This window comes from Pteropus vampyrus, unplaced genomic scaffold (assembly GCF_000151845.1).
Source record: "Pteropus vampyrus isolate Shadow unplaced genomic scaffold, Pvam_2.0 Scaffold54, whole genome shotgun sequence".
Classification (NCBI taxonomy): Eukaryota; Metazoa; Chordata; class Mammalia; order Chiroptera; family Pteropodidae; genus Pteropus; species Pteropus vampyrus.
In genome coordinates, this window is record NW_011888835.1 from 7,267,038 (window position 1) to 7,279,958 (window position 12,921).

General features: G+C 39.3%; 1 long non-coding RNA gene across 1 annotated transcript in view; it reads left to right on the forward strand.

Annotated features, from left to right (window-relative positions):
* LOC105292240 overlaps positions 1–12,921 on the forward strand; it is a 31,139-nt gene that overhangs the window by 9,513 nt on the left and 8,705 nt on the right. The gene's annotated exons all lie outside the window — the stretch shown is intronic.

Below are 12,921 nucleotides of genomic sequence, written 5' to 3' on the forward strand. Positions count from 1 at the left end.
TTAAGCAAGTAAGTAGTCAGGCCCTGTGCTGGGCACTAGGAGTGGTACCATGAATAGTACAAGTTTCTTGCTCTGAAAGTTGGCCTTAAAAGGCATTTATCCATTTATTTATTCATATATCAAGAATATTCTGAGCATCTGCTATGTGCTAGTTACTATACTCAGTGATAGAGAATGCTTTAGATTGAATACCCCAGATATAGATTCTAAGACTGAGAATTGTGAGTTGTGTGCAAAAGGTTTATGGGGTGATATTCTAGGGAGATACAGTGAAAGAAAGTGAGGACAGCAGGACTGGGGATGGAGAGAAGCAGACACTCAATGTAATTGCAACTGAGGCCAACTCCAGTCCTACCAGGAGCTCTGGAGCTGAGATAACCCTTTAGAGGTATTCCAAAGAAGCAAGGAAGCCAGGCCTTTGTATGCCCATGTCACCCAGTCATTGGTGGCCTGGAGTCTCTGAGAAGAGTGTTAACAACATGGACAAAGCAGTTTTTTTGTAGCCTAGGGAAATGCCCAGCAAGGGACGGGGCTGTGAGCCATCAGCATTCAATATCCCCAAGAGTTAAAAGATGTGGAGAAATCTATATGAGAATATAACCACCACCACTATTAGGTTACAGCGGGAACAAGGGAGTTAGTTGGTGGTCTGGTTGATGAGCCATAGCAGCAAATAGGTAAGTGTAAAACTGTTGTCCATGCTGTAAAAATACAGAACAAGAGCACTTAGCCCAGTCTTAGGGATCCTGAGAAGGATTCCCAAAGAAGGTAATGACAATGATAAGGTAAGGAATTAGGCATGCGAAGACACCGGGTGTGGAAAGAAATCATTAAAGAGGAAGAGGCTTCCTGGTAAAGGGGACAACAGGTGCAGCGGGTGAGGACATGGTGTGGGGGAACCTTATGGAGTTAGGAATGGCTGGAGAGGACTGAGGGCCTGAACTTGGACCCGAAAGAGGAGGGATGATGCCGGGTCCAGGGCTTTCATCCTGATTATCCTGACAGTCACGGTTTCCAGCAGGGAGTCACATGATTGAATATGCACCTCAGGAAGATCATTCTGGCTGCAGGGCTGAGAAAGGAATCGGATAAAAGAGCAGCACAGGGGACCCCTATAAGTGACCTTGGAAGTGGCTAGTTCCTTGGTTTCCAGAGAGAAATGATGGTGACTTAAAATGGAGGCATGTCAGGTGGGATGGAAAGAAATGGATGGATCTGAGAGATATTAAGGAGGCAAAATCCGTAAGGTTCGACTGATGGATATGGGTCTTTAAGGGGAAAGAAGAGTCAGCTCAGATTTGTCTCTGAGCCAGAGCAAGCTAGCAGGAGTGATCTAAGAGAGTGTCTGACTGAAACAAGGGAACCAATTAGAACCAAGATAAACAATGTATTTTTGTGCAGGGACCCATCCGGAAAAGAAAAACCAAAACCAAACCGTTTATGACCATATTCCTTTTATCCAAATGAAAATACTATTACAGAATTATGTGAAAGTCATATGTATATTCTTACTGCTTAAATTACCTTTGTTAGAAGAATGTCAGTGAGGAAATTGGCCCTGCTTTTAGCCAATTAAATATTAATATCTGGGCCAAGTTTAGACATAGCAACACAGAGGCAGCTTCTCATTTTTTGGTTTCTATTTGTGTAGTGCTTTGGATCTCACGAAAATTATTCCAGGGCATGTTCTTTTTTATTCTCGATGCCACCCTGCAGGTAGGAATTACTACATTTCCAATATACAGAAGCAGAAACAGAGGCTCGGAGAAGTGGGATGACTTCACTTCCCAAGTGGCACAGTTGAGTCTAGAATGTTTATTCCATGCAGTGCAGTGTTTCCTGAGGATGCCAGGCGTCACACGGAGATGTAATCAATGTGCCCACTCCCTGCTTCCTTCAGCAGCAAGGGCCTCTCTCTCTCTCTCTCTCAGTTGTAGGATTGTCTGTCTGTCAGAGAAGCAGAGATGGGCAGGCAATGCCTTGTTCCAAGGAAGCCCTGCCCTGGGCCACTGTACCAGACAAGCTTTGCCTTGGGAACTCTTGGAACACAGGAGCCGAGCGAGGTAAAGCTGGTTTCTCCAGATGTAGAATCCTGAGCTCTGTAGATTCCTTCCAACCAGGTCGAACTTGGTTTCTGAGTGATATATTATAGCCACATGAACTAAATGTAGCTAAAAGAGTCCCCTCACAAATCAGTGATACTGTAATCTCCAGAATCAGATGACTCTCCCCTTAACTTGAGCAGGGGTGAGGACTAGAAAAAAGAGGAGGGGAGCAGAAGAGAGGGGAGGGACCCGTTTGGTTCTGAATCTGCCCCTTCAGGCTGCAGTCTCTGGCCACACGATGGCTTCCTTTTTGGCAGGCACTTCCAGTGACAAGTTTTCAAATATAGCGTGAAGGGAGCTTATATTTTAATCAGGCAGTTTAGAAATAAGAGATATAATTAAATATGATTATGGGTAAGCTTAAATTTTCTGAATATAAACACACAAGTACAAGTGTACACTCTTTAGGTTTATTCATTAGTCTCTTCACAAGCACTTTGTAGTCTTTTTCCCACAGCTTTATTGAGATGTAATTGACATGTAACATGGTACAGGTTTAAGGTGTACAATGTGTCAATTTGTTACAATTATATTTTGCAAAATGATTTCCATCATAGCGTTAGCTAACACCTCCATCACATCAGATAATTACCATTTTTTCGTGTATGGTGAGAACATTTAAGATTTACTCTCTTAGCAACGTTTAAGCACAAAATACAGTATTAACAATAGTCACCATGATGTACATTAGATCCTAAGAATTTATTTGTCCTTTAACTAGATGTTTGTATCCCATTTTCCCTATCCCCAGCCCTTGGTACCCCCACTCTACTCTGTTTCTACAAGTTCAGCTTTTTCAAATTTTACCTACAAAGTTATATTTATTATATAGTGTCTGTCTTTCTCTGTCTGACTTATTTCACTTAGCATAATGCCCTCAAGGTCCATCCATGTTACCTCAAATGACAAGATTTCCTTCTTTCTCATTGTTGAATAATATTCCACCGTGTGTGTATGTGTGTGTATATATACACACATACCACATCTTCTTTATCCACTCGCCTGTTGAGGACACTTACCTTGTTACCATGTCTTGGCTATTGTGAATAATGCTGCAATAGACAGAGGTAAAGCACTTTGTAAAAGTACTTTGTCATCTTCCTTAGCACCTTTTCCTCTTATGCCAACCTCTATCCTGAGCTGCCTTATTTACTTCTGGAGTCCCATGATCTGGTCTCTGAAATGACCATCAAAATGAGCCGAGAAGTACCCTTGTATTCTAAATACTGGTGTAGAGAGTTGCAAAATACCTCTAATTTAAGTTGTAAAAGTAATAGTTATAATATAAACAACTACTATTTATTGAACATTTGCTATTAACCAAACTCTCAGCTAAGGACTTTGCACACACTAACTCAATGATAGGTTGGGATTCAATTATATTACAATCTAAGGATTTTGTGACTTTTATAACAACAATTTAGCAATCACTTCCCTCTTTTTTTTTTATTGCCTTTATCTAGATCTTGGAATTGTAAACTCTGTTCAGGACTCAACATGCTGATTTTATGCCATTATTTACACTCTCTGTGAAGTAGGGAGGATGCCACTTCTTACACTTTTACACTTTTCACGTGGGTGCATCAAAGTGATTGCTCTCTGGTTTGTTTTTTTGCCACCATGCCCCTGCTTTCTCCCTAGGGAGACTCTTCTTAGGGACATGGCTTAAGCCAAGCAATACTCCAAAGGCAGCTATTCTCAATGATTTTTCTCTCTAACACTATTCCTATCAGCAGAAGCACATTTTGACAAAACTATCTACTAAGAAGCTGTCTCATATGGCTGTAGAAGGGCTAAGACAGGCCACAGATGACATATGATTCCCAGCATAGCCCAGTGACACCTCTCTTCTAGGTAGGCATATGCCACAGTATAATAGGAATAATCTTGGGTGCATTCTAATTTGTTTAATTTTAAAATTTGGTTGCTATGAATCCTATTCCACGAACTCAATAGTGCAAGCTATGTCACAGTTGTATGTAGAAACTGTAAGGAATACACCAGGAAAAGAAACCTTCTGGAAATAATAAATAATTCAGCAAGGTTACAGGATACAAGGTCAATATACAAAAATCAATTTTAATTTTATACGCTGACAATGAGCAATCTGAAAATGAAATTAGAAAACAATTCTATTCATAATACTACCAAAAAGAACAAAAGTATATTTAGGAATAAATTTAACAAAAGAAGTGTAAGACTAGTCACAGAAAATTACAAAACATTGGTGACAGAAATTAAAGAACTAAATAAATGAAGAGACATGCCATATTCTGAATCAAAAGATGTTAGTTCTCCTCAATTACTATCAAAATCCCAGCAGATGTCCTTGCTGGGACTACTATTCTGCCCTCATGAGAAGGCCCTATACTGCTTTTCTCCTGGGCCGTCCCGTTAGCCAGAAGCTGGGCCAGAATCATCGGTTTCTCCAGATTCAGATCTTTATACTTTGTAAAGATTGAGAAACTTTAGTTGAAATTGGCTTTCCAGTTATTATGTTATATTATGTTATAGATAAATGAACTAAATGTGACTAAAGAAGGTCCTTGTACATCCTGAGTAAGCAGATATTGTAACCATCCAGGGTCAGAAGGGCTCAAAAAACATCATCAATCAAATGAAAGGACAAACTACAGACTAGCTTGAGAAAAGTTTTATAAATCATATATATTATAAAGGACTTATGTCCAGAACATATTTTTAAAAAGAAAATATCCTCTTGCATCTCGAAAATAAGACAAACAACCCAATTAATACATAAGCACAATACCTGAACAGATTTTTCACTAGAGAAGATATATTGAGGACTAATAAGTACATGACAAGGTGCCCAACATCATCAGTTATTAGGGATATGCATTTAAAACCACAATAAGATACCACTTCTTATGCACTAGATCGTTATAATAAAAAAGAGACAAAAGCAGGTGTTGAGGAGGATATGGAGAAACTGGAATGCTCACATATTGCTGATAGGGATGTAAAATAGTGCAACTATTCGGAAAACAGGTTTTTAGTTTCTTAAAAAGCTACCACATGACCCAGCAATTCCACACCTATGTATCTACTCCCCCCAAAATGAAAATATGTACACAAAAGACTTTTAAATGATTATTCATAGCATTATTATAACACAAAAACCCCAAACTAGATCCAAATGCCCATCAACTTGTGAATGCATAAACAAAATGTAGTATATCCATATATTAGAATACTCCTCAGCAATAAAACGAATTGAATTTCTCATGGATGAACCTCAGGAACATTATGCTAAGTGAAGGAATTCAGAAACAAAAGATTACATATTGAGTAATCCTCTATATATGAAATATCCAGAAGAGGCTAATCTATAGGGACATAAAGCAGATCAGTGGTTGTTGGGTTTGGAACTAAGAGCAAGAATCGACTGTATATAGGCAGGGGAGTTGTGGGACTTGGAGTAATGAAAATGTTTTAAAACTGGATTGTGGTGATTATTTACACATCTGTAAAAATTTACAAAAAGCCAATGACTCTTGCAGTGGGGGAGATTCTATGAATTTTATACTTCAATAAAGCTGTTAAATAAAAATAACCAAGGGTGAATGGAGAGTAAGAGTATAGATAAAACAAGTTTGGCAATATATTGATAATTCTTGAGACTGGATGGTGGGCGATGAGGGCTCATTATACTTTTCCTTTTCACCCTTTGTGCATATTTGAAATTTTTGTAATAAAGAACGAAAAGGAAATGATAAAGAGAGAATGTCACACTTCTTCATTTCTTTAAATGAAATAAAATCTGACTCGCAGTCTTTATATCACAAGGCTGGAGGAAAATTTAACCTGTCATTATAGAGGTCCCTTGTTAGGGGTCAGTCAGCCATCTGGGAGGCTCATAGCATGCTTCAGGCCAGCAGGGTCATGGTGATATGACCCTTATCTGGTATGAATGGTCTTTAGAAAGAAGTCAGCAATGTTGCATTTATGCCGAGGTTGGAGCAGGAATCTTTTCTGAGGTCTGTGAGCCTCCCTAGGGCCAGTCTAGGCACAGGATCCTGGGCATCATTCCTCTCTAAGTCTTCGTCCATTTATTCCCAAGGAGGGTGTGACTTTTTGACATCAGATTGAACCACAGACCTACCTCCCCTTCTCAGTCGTGGGAGTAACCTCCAAGCTCCTCCCAGTTCTCTCATCTTAACCTCTTCCCTGGATTTCAGCTTTCACAGTGGCCAGGAAAGGGCTCCGTCTTTGCAGCCACTTACTGAGGTTGTGTCAAGGCACCTGAGGTATGGATTCAAAATGGATTCAAAAAATGTTTTCTGATTTCAATGCATATGTGTATGTGTAAAATACAGAGCGTAATGCAAAAGGAACTTTCACCTTTTCGAGTTTGACTTGAGCGTGCAAGCCTCAGTGCATTCACTCATTTAATCATTCATAAAACAAATATGCATTGAGACCGCTGAGTAGTGCCAGGTACTATTAGCAGCACCAGAAATACGGCACTGAACAAAGCTCATAAAACTCTGTTTTTATGCAGCTTAGACCCTAGGGCTTAGGTTTCCAAACTTTAATGTGCATGAGAATCTCATGGTGATAGTGTCGACGTGTGGATTCTGACCCTGTCGCCTGCGTGCTGCTTGAGGTCTGCTTGAGCAAACTCCCCTGGGGTGGCAGCGTTGCTGGTACTCAAAGCACAATGAATGAGCTGCAAAGTCCTAGTGTGGAAAATGAGAAAACCTTGGAAAACACATAAATTTATCATTCACAAGTTTTCGTACTGAATTATTTACAGCATGCTTCTCATCTGTGCTAAGGGATGGTCACTGACATACTCTGCCTGAGGGGCTCCGCACTTGTCGCTTACTCCCCAAGTAAATTATTTCTCTCTCTTGTCATGGAGACCACCCTGGCCAAGCAGCCTACATGGACCACACCCTATGTTTACACGCACAGAGGCTTTCTGATTAATTCACAGGTCAGGACTTATATGTCAGCCTTCTTTTAGGGATCTGATCCTGTTTTGCACTTCACAGGTCCATCTGGCAGGTATCAAAGGTGTATCTAGATCTTTGGAGCTGAATCGGAGTTTTTTCTGGTCTTATATTTTTACTCTTTCCTGCTCAGCCCTCCTAGGTATAGCTGGTGTTAATGGGAAAGAATGGGGGCGGGGGGGGGGGCTTTATATTTCGCTTATTTTTTATATGCTTTATTTCCCCTTGAAAGCAATATCCCTGTGTTTGTGCGATTGTCGCTCAGTGGGCTAGTTCTCTGCAGACCCTGTGACTGTGGTTCAAAATAGCAGACTTTCTAAATAGTGAGGGTCCTCAGGCATTTGCCCAGCCACCTTCTGGTATAAGGTGCTGCAAGCTTACAGTAATTCTGCTTCTAGGAATCCACTGTAATGAAATCACTGGACTGGCAGACAAAATGATCTGTAAAAGGAAGTTCTTCGCAGCATTATTATAATAGTAAACACTTGGGAAAGAAGTCCTAAATATCTGTATTAGTTTCCTGTTGCTGCTGTAATAAATTACTTAAATTTAGAGACTTCAAATAACACAAATATATTCTCTTACAGTTCTGAAGCTCGGAAGTCAGAAATTAGTTTTCTTCTGGGTTAAAGTTAAGGGGACAGGGCTGATTCGTTCTGGCGTCCCCAAGGGGATAATTGCTCCCTGGTCTGTTTCAGCTCTGTGGGCTGACCACATTCCTTGGCTTCTGGCCCCCCCACCCCCATCTTCAAAGCACGTAGCTTCAACCTCCGCGTCTGTCATCACGTTGCCTTCTCCTCTAACTTGGACTCACCCTGCATCCCTGTTCAAGGACTGTTGTGATTTCATCAGGTCCATGATGATCATCTAAGATAATATCCTCATTTTTTCATCTTCATTTCTTAAAACAAACATCCTAACTGACATCTACAAAGTCCCTTTTGCCATATAAGGTCACATTCACAGGTTTCCAGGGTTAAGCTGTGGACATGTTTGGGGAATCATAATTCAATTTACTATAGTATCAAACCAGAGGAAGTGGTTAATTGTGTTATATTTATTCAATGGAATATTATGCGGCCATTAAATCTTCTTGAATAACAGTTAATGAAAACAAAATTATCCTAATTTATTCAATGTTCATTTACCAAGTCTAACACTTCTGATGCTCCAGGTCTTATTCAGAGCACTGAGAAGATGGGCAAGGTGAAGGTCGAGCTCTCTTGCATCTTATGTCCTAGGCAAGGAGATAGTAAACAAGCAAACAAATTGATAAGTGCTATAAAGCAGACCAGGGGTGACGAAGGTGACCTTGCATAGGGAATCAAGGAAGGCTTTCTGAAGAGGTTACATTTCCAGTAAGACCTGATGAGGAGAAGGAGCCAGCAACATGCAGACCAGTGAGCAGTATGTGGAAAGAGGCTTCTTGAAGACACTTGCAACGGAGACAGACTCTACAGCTTACCTTCTTCGACTTTTGACTTTTGCCGTTTTACCTATCTCTTCTCTTTCTCTATGGAACACGGGCAAGATCCAGGAGATGGAACAGGGCCTTGCAACCATGAGTCTGAGATCTTTAGACTAAGGATTTGGGAGCATGAAGATAAAAAGTGCCTGGGATCCGGAGGGCTTCACGTAGCTGCTACACTCATTCTGAAACACCTGCCTTCAGATTTCTGTTTGGTCTGGCCACTCTAACCAGGGTTCCGTGACATGAATTGGAATCCAAGCCATAAATGATAAATATAGTAAGAAATTTATATTTTGTTCTATGTGTAATTGGAAATCATTACAGCGTTTTATGCAGGAGAGCTATGTGGTCTGATATCTACTTGTAAAAAATGATCGTATTTGCTACATAAAGACTAGAAGAAACAGATGATCATTGCAATAATTCAGCAGAGAGATGATGCTAGCTTAGACTAAGGTTATAAAGGTAAAGATATAGAGTTTGAATATGTTTTTTTAAAGTTAAAAAAGGAAACAAAACTGGATATACATTAAGATAATAGTAGACAATGTTTATTAAGTATGTTATATGCCAGACAAGGTTCTAAAGACATTACATGTACTAACTCACTCATTTAATCCTTCTACTACTCCTGTGAAGCAGACATTATTTTTATTTGCATTTTACAGATAAGGTTAAGTACTTTTCTAGTAATCGATGGAAGATACCTCTCTCTCTCTCTCTCTCTCTCTCTCTCTCTCTCTCTCTCCCCCTCTCTCGCTCTCTCTCTCTCTCTGTGTGTGTGTGTGTGTGTGTGTGTGTGTGTGTGTGTGTGTGTGTGTGTGTGTTATAGAGGGGGTTTTCTAGTGATAAGTGCATGGGTGTGGGTGAGTAGATGCAGGTTACAGATGGATACATCCTAGAAAAAAGACTGGAAGGAAATATACCATATACGTTAGAAATCTTATCTCTAAGCAATAGGATTATGTGCAATTTTTCTTCTTCATACTCTTCTTGTTTTTCAATATTTCTGCAGTGAACATGTGTTACTTTTATATTCAGAAAATAATTAAAATATAAAAGATAGTGTGTTTTAGCATTGTGGTGTTTAGAATTAGATTTACTGTCATAAGTTATTTTTATCAGAGAGAAAGGGTAATAGTATAGCTATTGTGGCTGATGCAGAAATCATACTAGCCTGAGCTGCGGAAGTTAAGTCATGAGCAGTTTAGGTTGCTAGACCTCTGGGCCATAATTACGACTTCCAGCCCAGTCCTCTGTCTTCTAACTGGTGATGTCTTCTAGGAATAGTCCTATTCAAATCACCCAACTTTTCAGCTTTTCCAAACCCTGGCGTTGTAGAGAGCAGCTCTTTAAGACACTGTCAGCCTGTTTGTTTAAATGTGTTCTTCTTGTCTGGATTCTGTATGGCAAGTTGGCTTTCTGCGAAGAATTTCTCTTGTCAGACATGACGTCATGTCATTTATTTATTTTGGAGAACCCTCAGGTCAATAGTACACCTGTGTTTTGTGTGTGTGTGTGTGTGTGTGTGTGTGTGTGTGTGTGTGCATGTAAATTGCAGAATAGCAAGCCACTAGAATTCGCTTATCAAATTCCTAGTCCGCGATGCTATTTAAAGAAACACCACAAAAACTGCTCCTATGCACCCTTTTGCCAGAGTCAGAAAGTAAGGAGATGACATTCAAAATCCAATTCGGTGTGGGGAGGTAGAGGGGGTAAAAGCAGTCAAACATGTAAAATCGGAAGTTATGTAAATTACATTAAGTGAATAAAAAAAAATCCAATTTGGGATGGGAGCCCCAAAACTACCTTTAAACTTCAAATCCTGAAAGGGTCAACAGCAATTTTTTAAAAATCTAAATTTTAACCTCTCTGTAGAGAGTGCATATTTGTTTCATTTCTTATAATAGCCCAATCTCTCTATCTTTAAATTTCTTTTATTTCTTAGCACTAAACCTTGTACATCAATATCATGAATATATTAGAAGAAAAATGTGCAACCCTAAATGTATCAAAAATGGAAAAAAAGAGGTAGTAAATTAATGGACTCAAAACTCAGAGAGTGAACACAATGCTAATATTATGCATTAATATACATATATCTTTTTCTTAAGGATTTGAGAACATTGGAATATGTGCTTTTTATTTTTAAATAGCAGATTTGAAGCACATAAAATCCATGATATATTACAAAATCTTATATTGAAAACTGAGGATAAAAATCTAAATAAACCACACTTTATTCTTTAAAAATAGTTCTGCGTTTCGTTACATTTTCTGCCATCTCTAAGATTTGACAAATTCATTAAGTGAAGGTAGCCATCAGATTATGTAGTCAAAGTACAGGGAATATCAGTGGGGAAGAAAATGATGATGAAGAAAAAGTCTTCATTATACAATCAAGAAACATGAAGATCAGAATAGAAAGTCTTTAGGAAAACAATTGAGTGAGGACAAGAGCCAGCTTTTTTCCTGGGTGTGTTTTTCCTTTAAAATAGATATGGAAACTTAGATTAATTTACATAACAATGCCAGTATGTGGATAAAACAAAGAGAACAGATTTCAATTGAGCAAAGCTCTCCTTCCTAAATGGACTAATTCTGATAAATCACCAAGACATGAAGCTGCTAGATTCTAGACAATGAATTTATACAAAAGGAAACAAAGCCCCACAGACATTTTTATTATAGACGTTCTCACTGTGTCAGTACCAAGCTATAAAACAAGCAAAGGACTGAGCATAATTACAGCCTCTCAACAGAATGAGAAAAGCCCCATTGTAACTCATTGCAGTGAGAGGGGGGTTCTCTCAGCAGGACCAAAAATCAGGTTCAAGGGCAGGAACCAGCCCTATTCTGTGCAAAGCACTGGGTTTGGTTCATAGACATGAAGTTAGGGTATCTCATGTAGGCAATGGAAGAACAAACCTAAGTCCTGAGACCAGTGGTTCCGGATTTGGTCTGAGTGCTCATGTGATGCAGGGTTGCCTTGAGGGAGACCATAAACTTCTCTGAGCCAGTTTTCTCAATCATAAAATACGGTCTTGTGACTATGTGTGCTATAGGGACCTTTCCAACTTGAGCATTCCGATTCTTTCTTTCTCTTTCCTCTAGAACTTTAGTTTGTATTCTATTCTCCAACTGCAGGGCAGTGTTGTAAAGTTTAATTGTTGACAAATGAAAAGGGAAAATCCAAATTTCTACCTGCTGATCTCTGATAGGATGGACTGTACGTTACTGTTTGTCACATTTCACTTTCCCTTCTTGGAGAACCCCTTCTTGCATGAGGTTTACACGTCTCTGCTCTGTTGAACTCAGGAGTGGCCACGTGAGCTTGCTTTACCCAATGGAATACAAATGGAAGTAATGTGTCACTTATAAGATGAACATTTTAGATTTGTCATGTCTCTTCTCTCTGATAGCCATAGATATATTGGAAGTAGAGGATGTTCTGCCATTATAATTTGACATCTGTGTACTCTACTGAATGATCACCACGTGAAGTCTAGCTTCCTTCCATTCCCATGTATTCGTACCCACTTTACCCACTTTGCTCTCCCCGACCCCCGGTCCCCTTGGTAACCACCATTCTGTTGTCTGTATCTACTATTTCCTGGATTTCTAGAGGAAGTGATGTCTAGTTCAAGACCGGAAGAACAAATAATAGTTATACAAGAGAATTATGAATGTGTTTGCGTGTGTATGCACACGTGTAAAGATAGGTTGGGGAATTGAGTGTAGTAGCAGGACACTAGTAAAGCATGTTCTGGGAGACCACACATGTGCAAGGCCAGTGGGGGGTCCAGATAGCACACACTAAGGGAAGCATTATCTGGAAAGGAAAGAGAAGCTAGATCACTTAGGATCTTATAAGTCGTATTCAGGACTCTGCATTTTATCTAAAAAGTCAATGAGGAATCACTGAAGCATTTTGAGGTAGACGTTTCCTGTGCAGAGGCCACACAACTCCACACAACCCCACACTCCTCATCTAATCTACTCAACAACTCTTTCTTTTTAAGAATCAGATTGAACTCTTTGAAACCTTTCCAGGCATATAGCTCCTTTTTCTCTAATCTAGTTAGATAAATAGATAAACAGATAGATAAGTAGATGATAGATAGGTAGATAGATAGATAGATAGATAGATAGATAGATAGATAGATAGATAGATAGATAGATATGGATATCGCTATATCTCCATTCACATTTATTTTATATTTTTTCACTTTCATCCCTCTCCTAAAACTTAAGACCTAAAAGTCTTGAGGTCAGGACCTTGTCTTTTCATCTGTGTTTTCTCAGTAATCCTCAGAGTTCTTGGCATATAGCAAGTACTCTATAAATGTGGCACAGAAGATGACTAGAA